Source organism: Thunnus albacares, chromosome 20 (assembly GCF_914725855.1).
Source record: "Thunnus albacares chromosome 20, fThuAlb1.1, whole genome shotgun sequence".
NCBI lineage: Eukaryota > Metazoa > Chordata > Actinopteri > Scombriformes > Scombridae > Thunnus > Thunnus albacares.
Window position 1 is genome coordinate 656,234 of NC_058125.1, and position 17,643 is coordinate 673,876.

Consider the following 17,643-nt stretch of genomic DNA (forward strand, 5'->3'; position numbering starts at 1 on the left):
TTATCTGTCCAGAAATCTGACACAAACAGCTAATATCTGGTGGCTTGAGCTTTTTTTTGAGAGGGTAGACTGAAACTACATGCGCATGAAGCGCAGAACACGAGAGTGAAAGACGTGGAGAGGGTGGGTGGTATTTATGGGAATGCCGGAATTGGTGCAGTTGAGGTGTGGTCCTGCTCCTAAAACATCGCTAAATAAGCTTCAATTAATTACAGTCCCACTGCATTTGTTGCCGTTGGTCATCTTGTTTGGTTGTTAACAGAACTCTGACACTGCTAGCTAACCAGTCTATTATCATTAGCAACACTGACAAACAAGCTAACTCCTCCGGTTGTTTCATTTAAATTAAGTTGTTAATTTTTTATTGCTGTGTGGACAGAGTGTGACCAACTTCACGGTCAGAGTTTCCTTTCCAGCATCTTGTCCACTCACAGTTTGACAGTGACGTGAAAATTTCAATCAATTTTCAATCAAAGAATGCCAACTTCACCTTTCTTCCTTTCGGTAGACATCAGTTAGGTTTATACATTGTATATATATATATAATATTTGACCATGAACCCGCTGACAATTAGTTCTGTGCCTAAGATGTTGAACTCAGTGGTCAACATAATGTTGAATTGTGTTTGAGTGCCCAGAACAGTATATCATTCTCAAAATACATAAATACAAATATAGTTGAGATCGTAACACAATGTGAAATGGTCTTGCTTTAATCACGGTGTGTTCTGAATTTTACAGCAAACTCAAACATTATCGCTGACTCAATATCATTATGACCCCAAAAATTGTTACTAGATAGATGGTATTCCAGTATTTGAAATTGCCAAACACTATAACAAAACCTAATTTTGAAAAACAAAATGAAATCTAACATACTGAATGAGCCCCTTCAGCGCGGAGGCCTACATTCTGGGTTTCAGTGCCAGAAGCCTTCAGAGAGCAGTGTTTCCAGCTCCCCCTGATCTCAGTCCTCCTGCCAGAGTTCCTCTCATTGACTCACTGTCTGCTGCCAGACACACTGCACAATCTCTCACCTGGAAAAACTCAGCAGGCTGTTTTGGCTCCATTTCTGTTTATTCTACTCTCCAGGAGAAAAAGAGGCAGGTTTGTGGTGCATTTGTGTCTGTATGTGTTGCATCTTAATAACAGGTGTCCCTCTGGTGTCTTAGTGGGCACATATTGGCATTCCCTTCGTCTCTCTTTTTCTCTGTCTGGAATATCTGGGGACAGTACTGGCTGCTCTGTGTCCACTACTGGGGAAGAGGGAAGAAGATACAGATTAAAATGAACGAGGACGGAAGAAGTCAAGTGTTTGCTCGGTAACAAACACTTCATATTTGGAAGTTGGTTTCATCATGACTCAATATTCTTTTCCCACAAACTTGGAAATACATTTGTATAATGATGCTGATTTGTTTTGGTTCTTCATATTGGGATGATTGTATGTTAAAATTCAGTCCCTGAAATTTAACAACGTTTGTAACTGCCTGCCAGAATGACACATATAAGATTTGACATACTTTTTCAGTGCCTTCTAAAAAAAAAACAAGATAAAAAGACTTATCCCGCCCTCAAGCAAAGAAAATATATTTCCCTATATATTAACTGTCAATATATTAAATTGTTTGGTGTTCTGATATGCTGGTTAATTGAAAAGATTTATTTAAATTATTATTCCTCTTGGCTACACTAACTGATACTGATTAATAAACACCTGAAAAATTCCCACTGGAATCGCCATGGAATTGCCACTTTTCATATATTGAAAAATATATGAAAATATATTTACTCAATGTATGTCATTTTACATGTCATCATACACTTCATTATAATATATATATATGTGTGTGTGTGTGTGTGTGATTTTATTTACTATATTTTACCATATATATTCACATTTATATGGGAACATGTATGAGCAATATATGTACAATTAAGAGTAATATATTACCATATAACTACCGTATATCCATTCAGTTCAGTTCAGTTCAGTTCAGTTCAGTCACTTTATTATCCCACATGGGAAACTTGACTTGCAGTCAGGGGCACAAAATAAAGCAAACACCATGAGTACAAATACAAAACCCCCCCCCAAAACTATAAAAAAAGTTTCCTATACACACTATATACAAAACACAATACTACAATAAGACAATCTCTAGATTATACTAGATTAGAATCTAGGAAACAGGAACAAGGAAAGAAAAGAAATAAATTCTGTTATCCTGTTTAACAGTTTATTTATTTAGTCTATTATCCTCTTTAACTATGTAACGCATGTTTTTTCTCTTCACCTGGTGCCTTAACTCACAAATTATTGTGTTGATTGATTTTCTTATATCTAATATTTTGTCTCCTGGATGGTGGTTTACAACAGTATCTGTGGAACAGAACAATAACAATTAATTAGACATTCACAAAAGACAGGAGGAAATATAATGATATCCATAATATCTATATTAAATCATGAGCTGGCTTGGTGAATAATGGGGTAATGCAAATAATGGAAGAATGGGGTTTGCACATTTTTGCCTGAGGGTGGCGCTACTAGGGGACAGAAACAAATAAAACACCAGCACTCATGGATCTATCTTCTTATTATCTATTGTGGACAGAAACGCATTTCAGCCTACAATTAGGGGACAGATCATGAGGTCCCCAAATTTGGCATGGTTCATTCTTTGGGAAGCATGAATGTGCTAATCAAATTTCATGGCAATCCGCCTAACAGATTGTGAGATATCAAATTGAACATTTTGGCTTCTGAGTGGGGCTACAGGAAACATCATGGAGTCATGAAAACCCTGATAAATAAATAACTAAACTGCAAACTGATACATTTGCTCATGGTTCCAGATGATCCCATGTTACTCACTGTCATATCCATCACCGTCATATCCAGTTTTATGACAGTGTCGGTCACTGCCTCCTTTTGAACTCTACATGTGTTGATGTGTATTTACTGCATTTATTTATTTATGCTTGGATTAATTAGTTGATGACTGTATAGTCTTGTAAACTGCAGTTTCAAATTTGTTTGCTGTTAGACTACTTTTAAGAGACAGAGTCAGTGTCAGACTCATTGGTATGTAACTATAGGCTATTTCACTTATTTGGTTTGTAGCCTGTGGTTCTGCTGTTTTTACAGAGGTTGTGCAATATTTAGCTGTGGTACCATGTAGCGCAGTCTGGTATTTTTCTTTTTCCTCAACCTGGTTCAGGAGGTCTCTGATTTGGTCAGCATCATTGCATGAAACTTCTCCTGGACTCTGGATTCCTGGATTCTGCACAATTGGTCCATGGTCATGATATCCAGAACAAACTGGTCCTGGTTTCTGGATTCCTGGGGTAAGTTGGTTGTCTTCAGAAATAAATTCTCCCTCAGCCCGTCTCTGAGCTGCAAGTTTGGGCTTTTTCGAGAGGATATTCACTTTTGACTTTTGATTATGGATTAACCAATATACAAATATTCTAATTTGATGCCAGTTCCAGTTTTTTTCAAGTTTCAATTCTTAATGTATTAAAAAAGTAATCATGTTACAGAACTCTGACATATGGTGTGGCTCTAAAACAGAAAATCTATTTCAAAGCAGTACTAAGTAATGCACACTGATACATTATCTAAATGAGAGAATGAGAAGGCAGTAGCCTGTATAGATGGTATTGTTGTCTTTGGTCACAACCAACTGCAAATCCAGTTTCCCCACCTAGTGCATTGTATAGATCTTCTATTGCCTTTCCTCTTTCACAGTTTGTGTCTCCAGATGAATCCTCACCTTTGTCAAAGAACAGCCATTTGGGTTTCCTGGGTCTCTTGTGGTATTTTGGCATGTCCACTTTTAAAAGTTCCCGGTCAGCAGATTTCAGTGTAAGTTTCCAGAATTTTTAATGCCAAAAACATGCCAAAAATCAACACCATTACAGGCTATAAAACACTATACTTGAAGGCTAACTTAACAGAATAATTTCAAAATTAATAATGTGTCCCATTATTGATTTCTTTCAAAAGTAGCCCTATAAATCCAGGTAATGTACAGCTAATTATTGCAAAATAAATTGCTTCATGGGCCTGCTGTGTGTTTTGCAAGAAGGTACACCTGGCTATACATTTCTAATTGCTAACAAGATTAATGTTACCTCATTAGCATGCTGGCCCGAGAGTTTTCTAATTTACGTTATGGTTACTCTTAAAATTAAGGGGTGAACTTGCCTGCTAACTGCAGCACCACTGCATGCTCAACTTGCCATCTGTTGACAGGCTTCTAGGTATTAGCCATGCAACATTCCACAAGATATGTTCTGGAAGTATCTGTTGGGTCAAAGTCAATTATCCAGTTTGTTGGTACGATGCTAACCGCATCTTTGTCTGGTCCCTTAGTCCAAGAAACAAGGGCATACCTATACTTAGACATTTTATTTAGCAAATTCAAACTTGACCTTGAAAGTTAGCCGTTGTCTATCTACAATTTTAGCAGTACGTCCTTTTTAATGCTAGTTCTCAACAGTCTTAACATCCTTTTTGCAAGAGTTGTCCCACCCTATACTGTGCTGTGATTGGCTAGTACTACTGTGCTGTGATTGGCTAGTATTTGTTTCTCCAAAACCTTCTTATTTTGTAGTCCAAACATGGTGGCTCTTGCGCCACTGATCTCAAAAGAAAATCGGTGGAACGTGCTCTCAGAACCAGGCACATATGTCCCAGGCGAGAAAAATGGATCAGTTGAAAAGGAAATATATTGTCCCTGGTTCCAATAAAATGGAGATTCCAACAAGAACAAAGCAATGGGAAAAGGTTAGTGTTTTGTTTCATCTTAGCAAACTAATAAACAGCGCAGTTATGATTCTGCACGAGCATTAGGTTACAGCTGGTAACTTTGGCTCTAATTTTAGGAGTTCATGCTAACATTACCTACAGACGGGTGACAAAGTCAGACAGCGCTCTCCACCACCATCATCAAAACATGGTGTTTCTCAGCCTTGGCATTGATTCCACAAGTCGCTGGAACTCTTTTGGAGGGATGAACACCATTCTTCAAAAAGATATTCCCTCATTTGGTGTTTTGATGATTGTGGTGGAGAGCGCAGTCTAACACGTCCATCCAAAATATCCCATAGGTGTTCAATTGGAGATCTGGTGACTGTGAAGGCCACAACATGTGCGTCACATCATTTTTATATTCATCAAACCATTTAGTGACCCCTCATGCCCTATGGATAGGGACATTGTCATCCTGGAAGAAACCACTCCTATCAGGATAGAAAAGTTTCATCATGGGATAAAAGTGATCACAGATAACAACTTTGTATTGATTTGCAGTGACCCTTCCCTTTAGGGGACAAGTGGAGCTAAACCATGCCGGCGAAATGTCCCCAAAGCATAACAGAGCCTCCGGATCCCCTCATTGTAGGGGTCAAGCATTCAGGCCTGTACCAGTTTTCCCTTTAATTTGTCATCCGTCTGTATCCGATGCTTGCTTAATTCAACGGATTTCACGGCAGGGATGATGAAGGTGAAGGGATAGTTTGGATTTTACTTGTTTCATTTATTGCATAGTTTCAACGGCAGAGTGGCACTGTCCACATTTCTGCTCGATAACTCCATCAGAAGTGAAGCAACTGATTGCAGTGAGCTATCTTTCTTGTAGCCTAGCACCGCACAAACTGTAATTGTGTTTGGCACTTTATGTTTGTCATGTCTTAATTCAAGGCTCTCTTGTCATGTTGTTTATTTGATAATGCTCCTGTTACATCTTGAAAGTTATTATGGGTTCATAAAGACCATTTTGTGCACACTTCTAATCATTGTTTTAAGTTAAATAGTGTAACGCTAACTCATCATGCTAGTGTCCTGTCAGCCAGTTCAGTTTATGACATTAAGTGTCATGTTGTAAAACAACTTTATTAAGCAAAATTCCTGCATTCAGAACATATGTAACAGCAAACATTTTATTGGTTAAATGTAGTTAAATATCATCAGATAAAGTCTTCAAATGTTTCCAACAGTATATTGTTATAACAAGAAATGTTTCTTGTTATAATGTGATAAGTTTGTATGTTGTAACAACATGAAAATATCTTGTAATAACATGAAAATATCTTGTTATAACCTGAAAAACATCTTGTTATAACAATAAACTTTTCACGTTATAACGTGATACTGATCTGTTCTTCTTTTTCTGGTGTGGCAGCAATATGCTTCCTTACATTAGTATCTGGTCCTTGAATTGTTCTTATAAACTTTAGTCACAGCATGACTGTGTCAGTCTGCATAGCAAATTTATGTATGCCAGAGGCTTACATCTCTAAGGTTTTTTATTCAAACTTGGTTTGCCTTTCATACAAAAACATGAAGCTGTGCCAACATTTGTCCTTGAGGGCGGTTGCTATATACCATTCATTTTACATGAACACACATCTGAGCTAACATAACATTATAACTGATTTAGCTGGATTAGTTTGTTGTCAGTTAAAATCCTAAAATCCAATTTAAAATTTAGTTTAACTTAACTGTAACCACAGCAGCAGCCCCTTAAAACCAAATTCTAAGGTTTAGTCAGTTAGCTGAATACTGTGACTTTTTGAACTTCTTACTTCCATGAAGTAATTTCCAGATAGCTGCTCATTTCCTCAGAGAGGAGCCACCACATAGAATTGTTATTATGAATAGACAAGCTTTTAGAGGGAATATTAAAATCCTTTGGTGTCTGAAAGATAGAATTTTTTTTAAAATCAAGCTTTTTTTTTCTTATCATTTGCATCCTTAAAGCACTGACAGAGGCCAACAAAATTGAGATTCATCAATCAATCCAGGATCTGGTGAGTCATGAACTTTTGGAAGTTACTTGTACCATGTGTCTATTTTGTCCGTAGCCAGCACATGCTACTATGTACAAAATAGAGAAAAAAAAACAAAACAAAACTTTCGGTAGTCAGTCTGGCATTGTCATACTCTCCTGCAGCAGAGGTCTTCACTGATATCTTGAAATATGTAGTATGATACTTAAATTTTGACAATGCCAAGCTATTGGATTGTGTGCGATCTGTGTGTGACAGTATTGGAGATACTGTTTTTTGCAAAATGTGGTGCACTCATTACATAGACAGTGTTTTGGACATATGTGAGAGCTTTGTCCTTTTCTTAATTTTTAGCCAAGAGCCCATAACAGTTCTGAGGTCTGGAGCCCCCTTAGTGGACTATTTTAATAAAGTCTATCAGGAACTACAGAAGAAGTCGATGTAAGTTTCAGCTGCTCAATTTCTTGTTACCAAGATAGTCATGATACATTGTGATGAATAATAGCTCAATAGTGTCTTCCCTATATGTTTCTTTGTTTTATCCATATTTCACTGACTGCACTTAAATATATTAACTTAGTCAGGACATTGGTGTTATTCTCATATAACAGAACCTGAATCACAATTCCTCTGACCATGACTCTGACAATGGCTCTGAAGATGCACATGATGTCAGCCACGTTGCTATGAGAGTAGTGTACTTTTTTAACTGCACATTTTATGTGTAAGGTTTTGTCTTAAAAATATCTTAAGAACTTCATGTTACATCTTGGTAATTTTGGTCACATACAGCTTGGTTTGTACACTATGTATGGGTATTTATTTTCTAATCTGTTTTTTAGATAACTGAGGACGATTCTGAAGCTTGGGCTCCACTCAGTTGACAACAAAGTGTGTCAGGAGCAGAAGTTTCTGTAAGTTTCAGCTGTGTGGTGTGTAGTTGAACAATATATTCCTTAGCAACACTATCTGCACTAACATAAGAGAGTAAGAAAAAACTTGATATCTGCTGATATCCAACCAGCCAACATATTAAAAAACAAAATGTATGTGTGTTTTGCTATTGATTTCAGGTCAATGTCTCTAGCCCTACTGGTTTCTGTGTTTGACTTTCACTGAAGTCACTTAAAAACTGTAAGTTAATCAAAACTTTTTATTCTTACACATCAGAACCTGAATCACAGTTCCTCTGACCACAACTCTGACAATGGCTCTAAAGATGCACACAGTGTTGGTGACATTACCATAAGTACAATGTGCTTTCAACTTGGCAATGATCTGAGAACAGGTTACCATAACCTTAACCAAACTGTTTTATTTATGTAACTTTAACCTTTAATCTCATCTTTACCTGTTTTGCCTGCATTGCTTAACTCCTTACACTAAAATTTTACCTTTAATTTCCTCTTAACTATTTTCATATGTATCTGCTAGTTGCAGCTTCATTCACAAACTACACACTTATAGTAAAATATTCAAAGCCAAGATGCCATTGTTTTACGGCTACAGCATTACATCAAATAATAAATATCTACATGTCTTGTGCATCATTTCATACACACTGTAATTCAGCACTATTTGGTATCTTTGGAAACCTTGAGATCTCCCCTAAAATTTAAAAGAAAGTTCTGTGGGTTTAAACAAAGCTTAGCTGCACAGCGATTACGAACCAAACAACTGGACAAGCAAGTTTGAATTAACCCTTAACACTTACCTTAAACCAAGGATTAAATGATTGAGTCAACTCTGTTTTCATGTGAAAAAAACTGAATAGTGAACACGGCAAAGGGGATCTTCGCACTATATTGTTGTTTTATAGCCTATGTAGGCTAACACATTTATTGTTTTTATCCTTATTTGTTTTAAATTATTCAGGAGAAGAAGTCTCTATATGTACCAGTTATAATGTGTGTAGATGATGCAATGCATGCTTCAGTAAAAGCAAAGCATAAGCCTTTTCTTGTGTGAATGTGTGTGATGAAGTTGTTTAATTTTAAAATTAGTAAAGACTTGATCATTGTTCTCAACAAACAGAACTTGATGGGCCATGATGTTGAAAACTCTGAAGATGCTCATGATGCCCAACGCATGTATACAAGTATAAGTATATGAATGGGTTAGTTTCATAGATGCTATATGTAAGTCACAGTTTTATTTCAGCAGACTGAGTTTTACAAATAAGACATTCTGTTTTGTCACACACCAGAACTTGGATCAGTTAAGATCAGGTCCTATTGATCAGATTTAGTCATTCAGGATCATCGCCTTTGTCCCACTTAGCTGGTTGAAGATTTAAAAAATCCAAATTCACAAGCTGTCTGCTTTTTGCATCTAAATTAGTATTAGTTCTCATGTCCTAAAAACCCAGGCAGTTCCTCTGAAATGTTAATTTCCTATGTTGCAAAATGAATTTGTTAAATGTTTGTGGGGGTATATGGATCACAATTTTTATGTCTATGTTTAATGCATTTCTATTTTTTATTGTTTTTGTCTCTTATGTAATTTTCAAATAATATTTCTGATCAGAATTGACCTTTTCTTTTCTCCCTATAGATTTCCTGTAGATATCCTACATCCCCACTCTTATTTAAAGATGAATATTACACAGTGTGAGATCTTCACTTCAGTGATCTACCAAATTTGAGCCCAGCATCAGAGTCATCAAATAACTTCATTCCTGATAACTTGGATGACAGTGTTGGTATCGGTGTGTTTGAACCAAGGCAGTCTTTTACTGACTCTGACTCTGAATCCATTCTTGGCAGTGGAGAACAATTTTCCCTTGTATATGAAGACAATACTGATAAGTCAGTAAATGGGGGATCACATTTGGGAGAGGTCACTAATGAAAAGGTTCCTCAGGTAAATGAACAGCCACTTTACACTGGTTCATGACCAACCAAAGTTTTTGACTTACACTCTTATTTGTTTTGACACACACATTCACGTTGCCCTCTCTGATCTGATAGATTAGATTAATATCCACTGTCCAGAAAACACAGTGTCAACCTCAAAGCATCTGTTCTTAAAAGAGCTTAACTCAATACAAGGTCACCTACAATGTCACATACTGTCCAAACTGTGAGTATTACATTGGTGAAAAAGTTAGTGAAGGGCAGTGTACTGTATGCAACACATGGGATAAAAACAGCTCACTGAAGAATGGAAACTTCTTCATATACTTACTAATCCAAACACAGTTGGAACATCTTCAAAGAGAATATAATGAATGTTGTCTCAAGTCAGAAAATGGCACATGCAATTCTGAAAATTATGATGATATATGTAATGGTAAAATGTATCATAATCTGAACAAAAATGGAGGTCTGCTTGATCGTCCTCATGGATAATCCACTCTACACTCAACTGCAATGTTGTGCCTGTATTTAAATGATCACTGTATAGTATTTGGCCATAACAAGGAATTGTAAACGAGTTTCCTTACCCTGTGCGCAAAGAAAATGTTTTACTTTTTGTCTTGTGATTTGGCAATAAAAAGCCAAACATTAGTACATTTTTAAAGCCATTCACTATAGAGTGTCAGAGGTTGTCAACTGTGGGCTTTAAGTTAAAAAGAAACAGCATTTTGGAACAATGTAGACTTGTGGCAGCTCTTATGATGTGTGATTCAGTTGCCAGGCCCATACTATAAAACATGACCCAGATGCAGCCACTGCCTACTGTGGTGGAAAACTGCCTTTCCATGATCAAACGAATATGCCAGTGAGAGTGTAAAGATAGCATTATGCCAGTAAGAGACAGTTCCCAAGGAGTTAGTAAGACGGTTAACCTGTGGTATAGCAATTTGGTTTTCTGTGTGAAATGATTAAAGGCCGCAAGGTCCATTTTAAGTGTGAGAAAAAGATGGAAGATGCTGACGCAGTAATTTCTGAGTCACACTTGTATTATCACCAAAGCATCAAGGTCACTCATGAACTCAGAAATAATGACCAGATGGATGCATTTAATTAAAAATGAGGCGGAGACTAGAAACTAAGCTCCACAGTAGGAGGAGTTATGAAAAGTATATAATATGAGGTTTCATGATTTTGCATCAGGTTTTTCTTTGTCCCGGGACAAAGGCCTCAGTTTGCTCTGTATTTTTTTATATGCACAGTAAACCTATTTACATTGAACTCTACCAGCTTCCGGTGTATTTTTGAGTCTTTCTCTTATAAGTTTTGAGTTTAATACTAAGTTGTGGGTGACCTGAAGATTTATTGACCCATCTGAAGATTTTTCCACAACACTACATACTGGTGAACAAGTTCAAAAGGGAAATGGTACTATTAGGGCATACCCATACAAAGATGTTCCAAAAAGGGACCGTGCTTCAACCGTAAGTGATGCAAGGGAGGCTCTGCGCACCACATCTGTGAGGGTTGATAAAGGGCCCACATGTCATACAAACATTCCACACTTTGACATCATATCTGGCATGCCTCCTCACCATATGTATAATATACATCTTGGTGTGGTTTGGCAAATGGTAAGCATGTGGCTGGACAGTGAAAACCACAAGAAACCATATCATATCAGGAATAAAGTGATTGAACTTGATCAACAACTCTTACTGATCAAGCCTCCTTGCATTGTGCCAAGAGTGCCCCGATCTCTTCAGCAAAGGAAGTTTTGGAAGGCTAGTGAATGGCAGAAATGACTGCTGTTTTATAGTATCTTTGTGCTAAAAGGAATTCTTCCCCAGGTATTTTACCAGCACATGTTCTTACCATGCAAGGACATTATTACAACAGAGGCGTTAAAAAGATGTGAAAAACTGGTTGTAGATGTCAAACAATTGGAAACACTTTACGTAAAGCAAAATGTGTCATTTAATGTATATTTATGTCTTCATTTGCCTTAATCTGTAAAGAATTGGGGACCTTTGTGGGCACATTCAGGATATATTTTTGAGTCATTTCATGGGGAAATACTAAAAATGTTTCATGGCACTCAGTGTGTCTCTTTACAGATAATGAAAGAATTCACATATAGTTAAGTATTGACTCTTTTGAGGAATGGTGCACTGAGAAATTCTGTGGCTGAACGCATCCAGCTGTATAACAACTTAACTGGTCAAAAAAGACTGAAGCAATTTGAATGAGTAGCAGATCAGGTTGTTACCCTTGGTTTGCATTATTCATGAAAACTTACTAGTGGAGAGATACTGGCCATGAGAGAGCAACTTTCAGTCACTGCAGATACAGATGTGAAAATATTCAGTAGACTTCTAGTCAAAGGACAACTGTATTACTCACAAGAGTTCACTAGAATAGTGAAAAGGATCAGCTTCACTGTTTTGTTGCAGAATGGACACACAACCACTGTTTACTATTACACTATAGTAGAGCGACAAGGTAACAGAAAATGCTTTGCTCTTGGAAGAGAGTATGATAGATCAAACAGTACTTTGATTAATGTTGAAAATGTGGTTGGTCTGAAAAGAGTATTGCGGGGCAGGAAACAGATATTTGATGCGACAATGTTCAAAGGAAAATGTATGCTAATTGATCTGCCACAATATACAAGCTTCTATGCATGCATACCTTCAAGATCCAGTGTGGATGACTGTAAAGTTAAGGGCAAAGTGGATGTCTATTGGCAAGAAAAATAATGTCTTTTTTTAACACATAATGCTGCGATGTAGTTCCTGGGCCAGAGGGACAAATGTCATTTCTGGTTATATTGTTCAATGTTCAAAGGAAAATATAATCCGAAATGTGGTCTGGCCCATGGACAAATGTCAGTGATTTTCATATCTCTGTCTCACTCCCTCCGTCTGTAGCTTGACTCTCTCTTGCCTGGTTTAACTGGACTTCCGTAGGCATTAATCAGAGCAAGTGTATAAAATACATAAACACATACATAAAGTTTGAAAATGAGCAATCAATCCATTTAAGCATAAATATGAAATCTCCTTTTCTTCTTAGCATGTTGCCAAAATGACTTTGACAAGGCACCCAATTGTCCAAAAATCCTAAAAATTTAACTTTTTGTTTTCAGTAAACACTTTTTTCATGTATACCATCACACACAGTTTCATATATCAAGTGTGTAACTATGCAAACAATAAAGTGAGATAACATTTCATGAATATCTGTTCAGCTTTATGTAAACTTATGCAGCAACTCATGAAAGAGAAATGAATTGTTTCAATAAAACTATTACATGTAAAAATATAGTGCAGTTTTTGTCTTCATTTCAATATATTATTATTTTTTATATGTATCAATATATAGCCATACATGGTCCATGCATATATTGCAATATATTGAAAAATATAAGCACTACTTTCCCATATATGTAAATGTATATGTTCATAAGGGTGTGTCCAGGAACCATATTTTCTTTTCTCAGTACAGGAACTCAGGAAGTATAAGACATGCATTATAGGTCCAGCTCAGTTACAGTACATACAGCAACATATAGTACATACACAATGTATTTACTGCATACACACACATATTCACACACCTCATTAGCTTTGAGGGCATTTGCCTTCGTCATCAGTTCTGGATGCACAATAAACTCAGTGGAGGAAGGTCTATGGAGGTGTAGTCCCTCTCTCTTCTCCAGGTCTGTCTCTATTCATTTCCTATTTGCTTAATTAACACATTAATTACGTGTCCCACAGATAAATGGCTTAAATGAAAAAATAAAAGCTTCTGACACCAGCCTACAGTACAGTATATACTACTGAGTAACAGACAGGCGTTTTATAGCAACTTGGAAGGGTGGGATGTGGATTTTAGATATTAATTTAGATATATTTTTTGATGGGGTGTTCCAGCAATTTAGTACTTCGCTTCCGTAAAGTTGGGGGTCTCACATGCCAAACAAGACTAGGTCAAAGCCTAGTATATGGCTGAGCTGTATATGGTCAATGTGTGTAAGTGGTAGTGTCTGTTAAACTTGAATTAAGTAAAAGGACCAAATATAAAAAAAATGCTGCCTATATAATTTCAAAACACCATCTGAAAGGCCTACTCTTCAAAATTTGGCAGTACAACTGATTTCCAATTTCCAAACAGTGATAAATTATTAGGGCCTGAGCACAGAAGTGCCAGGAGCCCAACAGTCCCTTGTACTGAAAGTGCGAGGAACCTATTGTTTTTGAAGGGATTATTATTACGATTATTATTAGGGCCCAAGCACCAAGGTTTAGAGAGATAAGAACTCCAGAACACTTGTAGTATGAAGAACAACTTTATTAGTTGACTGATGCATTTCGGCTTGTGGCCTCCATCAGGGTCATGCACAAAGGTGCCAGGGGCCCAACGGTCTCTGGCACTGAAAGTGCAAGGAGCCTATTGTTTTATAAAGATTATTAGGGCCCAAGCACGAAAGTACCATGGGCCCAATGGTCCCTGGTACTGAAAGTGCGAGGAACCTATTGTTTTTGTAAAGATTATTATTAGGGCCCAAGCATGAAAGTGCAAGGAACCTATTATTTTTGAAGAGATTATTATTATTGTTATTCTAGTACACCATTGCATTTTTTAGGGGCTTAGGATGCTCGAAAACTCATGAAAATTGGCAGACACATCATAACTGGCAAAAATTGCAAAGTTCTGTAGTGATTGGGCTTGGGTGTGGCAAGCAGGCTCCATAGCGCCCCCAAATGCAAGGCCATTTTGGAACAAAGTTTCTTTGATGTGGATGAAATTTGGTTTCATCATTCTCAACATAATACAATTTTTTTTCCTAATTTTTCGCCCAACAGGAAGTCAGCCATTTTGGATTTTGTGCATCAATTTTCATTAAACGAACATGTTAAAGGCATTTAGGATGCATGAAAACTATCAAAACTTTGCATACAATCGACCTAATAAATGCCTCAATTAATATCAAAACTGGGCTTGCATTTTGACTCTTTAGCACCTCCTGATTGCTTTTAGTATTTTGAGGTGCTAAGGCTGCTTGAAAACTCACAAAACTGCACATGCATCAGAAGTGGTGTAACTTGATAATGGATATGGGTTTTGGGCATGGGTGTGGCAAAATGGCTCAAGGGCACCCTGTGAAACCTTTAATTTGGATGTAGATTTATGAAATTTGTTAGGCAGATGTACCATCTCCAGATTGAAAAAAAAGCCTCTTGGAGCCATACCACAAGTCCAACAGGAAGTCAGCCATTGTGAATAAATTGTGCATTTTTTTTGCAAAGTGAAGCCATTGACAGACGTATTTTAACAAAGTCCTCCTACAGATTTAACCCAACCAATTTCAAATTTGCTAGAGTCCAGGCCTGAACATATCTACATGTCAATATTGAGTCATGGTCATAGCACCACCTACTGACAACAGGAAGTCAGGATTATGTGTCAAACACTATCCAATTTACATGAAATTTACTTGGTGTGGTCTACACATGATATAGAGCAACATGACATATAATTAGTGGGTGCTCTCTAGCGGCACATGGAGGACACAGGAAGTGATAGATATTTCCTGCATGCCATTTGCCTCCTGGTAAATGTATTTTTGCATTACAATTTCACTTATGTAGTATTGTCTACCGGCAACAGGAAGTGAAGCCTCAATGACACAAAGTTTATCAACTGTATGCACAATTTCTAAAAAGTCATATCCAGCACCACATACTGCACACCAGAAATAATATTTTACCCATTCAAACAGTTTACAGTAGTGATACCACAGCTACCGCTCCTTCCGACGTGTGTGAGGTGGGGGGCCTGTTCAGTGCTGCTTGAAGATTATTCTAGTACGCCACTGCATTTTTGAGGGGCTTGGGATGCTTGAAAACTCACGTAAATTGGCACAAGCATCAGAACTGGAAAATTCGGTGGGTTCATTGCTCTCATCCTTCTCAACATAATACATTTTTCTGAAAATTTTTCACCTGACCGGAAGTCAGCCATTTTGGATTTTGTGCATCACTTTACATTTTACAAACACATGTATAAGGCCTTTAGGATGCACAAAAACTGACAAAACTTTGCAACCATGTTCTAACAAGTAAATATTTTGATTTGATATTGGAATTGGGCTTGGGCGTGGCATTTCAGTTCTGTAGCGCCCTCTAATTACTTTTAGTAATTCCAAGGTGCTGGGGATGATCGAAAATTCATGAAACTTTGCACATTCATCAGAAGTGGCCTAACTTGATACCGGATATAGGTCTTGGGCATGGGTGTGGCATGATGGCTCATGGGTGTCCCTTAGAAAATTTCTAATTGAAAGCCCCCACCTTAAATTTTGACCTATCCATGTATGTATATGTACCATCTCCAGACTTTAAAAAAGCCTCCTGGAGCCATACCCTAAGTCCAACAGGAAGTCAGCCATTTTGAATCTATTGTTCAAATTTGGTAGCTTACATCTAAAGACATTTGTGATGCTAAATTGCAAAGCATTTTAGTTTTCATGGTATGCCCTTGCATGGCGTGCCAGTCGATTTTGCCCAAAACATGTTTGAGGCTTTAAACAGGAATTTGTAATAACTCGATTTTACAATCTGCCCCAAATTTCTCATGCTTGATGAGAGTCCAGGCCTGAACACATCTACATGTAAATATTGAGTCATAGTCATAGCGCCACCTTGACAACAGGAAGTTGGCCTTAACTGACAAACATCATCCGATTTACATTAAATTTACATAGTGTGGTCTACACATGATATAGAGCAACATGACATATAACCAGTGGGTGTTCTTTCACACCACATAGTGGAATCAGGAAGTGATAGTTATCTCTTACATGCAATGTACAATATTCATGAAAATATATGTCCATTTCAGTTGCCTTCTGGTAAATGAATTGCTGCATTACTATTTCACTTATGTAGCATTGTCTAAGGGCAACAGGAGGTGAAGCCTAAATGGCATAGTTTATCAAATGTATACACAATTTCCAGTATGTCATCACCAGTGCCATGCACTGCACACAGGAAATAATATTGTACTCATTCAAACAATGTCCAATCCTGAAAATTCAGAGCTGTGTCAACAGTCCTCCAGTATCGATAACACGGCTTCCACTTCCTCAATGCATGCAAGGTGCGAGGGCTCGTTCATCGCTGCCCGCAGCTTTAATCTAAATTTATAATATCTACAAAAAGCAAAGACTCCAATTATTTTCCCATAAACCAAAATCAGCTGTCTTTCATCAGAGGCAATAAGCAGACAAATCTGAGAGTGTGTATGCTTCACAGGCTCACGGGTGAGTGATCAAACAGCCAGCAAATGTCCTCTGCTGTATCCTGACGGGGTGACAACATCAATATCTATCACATATAACATTTATCAGCAGTTCAATAAAACAGAGCCATGCAATCAGCAAGTGACATGGAAGAGATTACAGCCTAATTCACAGTTAATTGAAATACCACTAATATTGCACTAGTTTGTGTTAATGCTAGAACCCATTTCATTATTTAGCCATTATTCAGGTTGGTCCTGAAATAGAAACAACTGTGAAGGCAGAAACACAGTCCACACAATGTATTCTTATTTATCCCCAGCAAGAAACCTGAAGAACACCATAATGCTGTTAAACAATTTGAGAAACAGCCATATTTCAGACATTAAAGTCTTGCAATCACAAAAAAAACCTGTGCAATTAATTCTGTTTACAACCATGGTTCTCAAACGTGTACCTCTTTGAGAGGAGAAAACATATCATGTATCCTCACCCCCCCATAAACTAATTCATTTTTTTTCAATGTAGGAGGTCATAGCTGAGCTAGCACTACAGCTAGTTAAGTAATATGCTATCATACTATGATGAACTGCTCAAGTTTTGGGGACAGATGTAAAACACACTTCTCCTTCTTACAGACCAAGTAGAAAAGTGAGCAAGGCTACAAAGAAGTAGGCTACTGAC

General features: G+C 37.3%; 2 long non-coding RNA genes across 2 annotated transcripts; both read left to right on the forward strand.

Moving 5' to 3' along the window:
- The first annotated feature begins 1,896 nt into the window (after positions 1-1,896).
- LOC122971964 lies at positions 1,897-7,236 on the forward strand. The gene is made up of 5 exons (XR_006399599.1): positions 1,897-3,351; positions 3,755-3,871; positions 4,623-4,795; positions 6,770-6,819; positions 7,153-7,236. It is a non-coding gene; the product is annotated as an uncharacterized LOC122971964 (long non-coding RNA).
- Positions 7,237-7,644: 408 nt separating this feature from the next.
- Positions 7,645-11,465, forward strand: LOC122971968. The gene is made up of 3 exons (XR_006399604.1): positions 7,645-7,712; positions 7,872-7,932; positions 9,352-11,465. It is a non-coding gene; the product is annotated as an uncharacterized LOC122971968 (long non-coding RNA).
- The last annotated feature ends 6,178 nt before the right edge of the window (positions 11,466-17,643 follow it).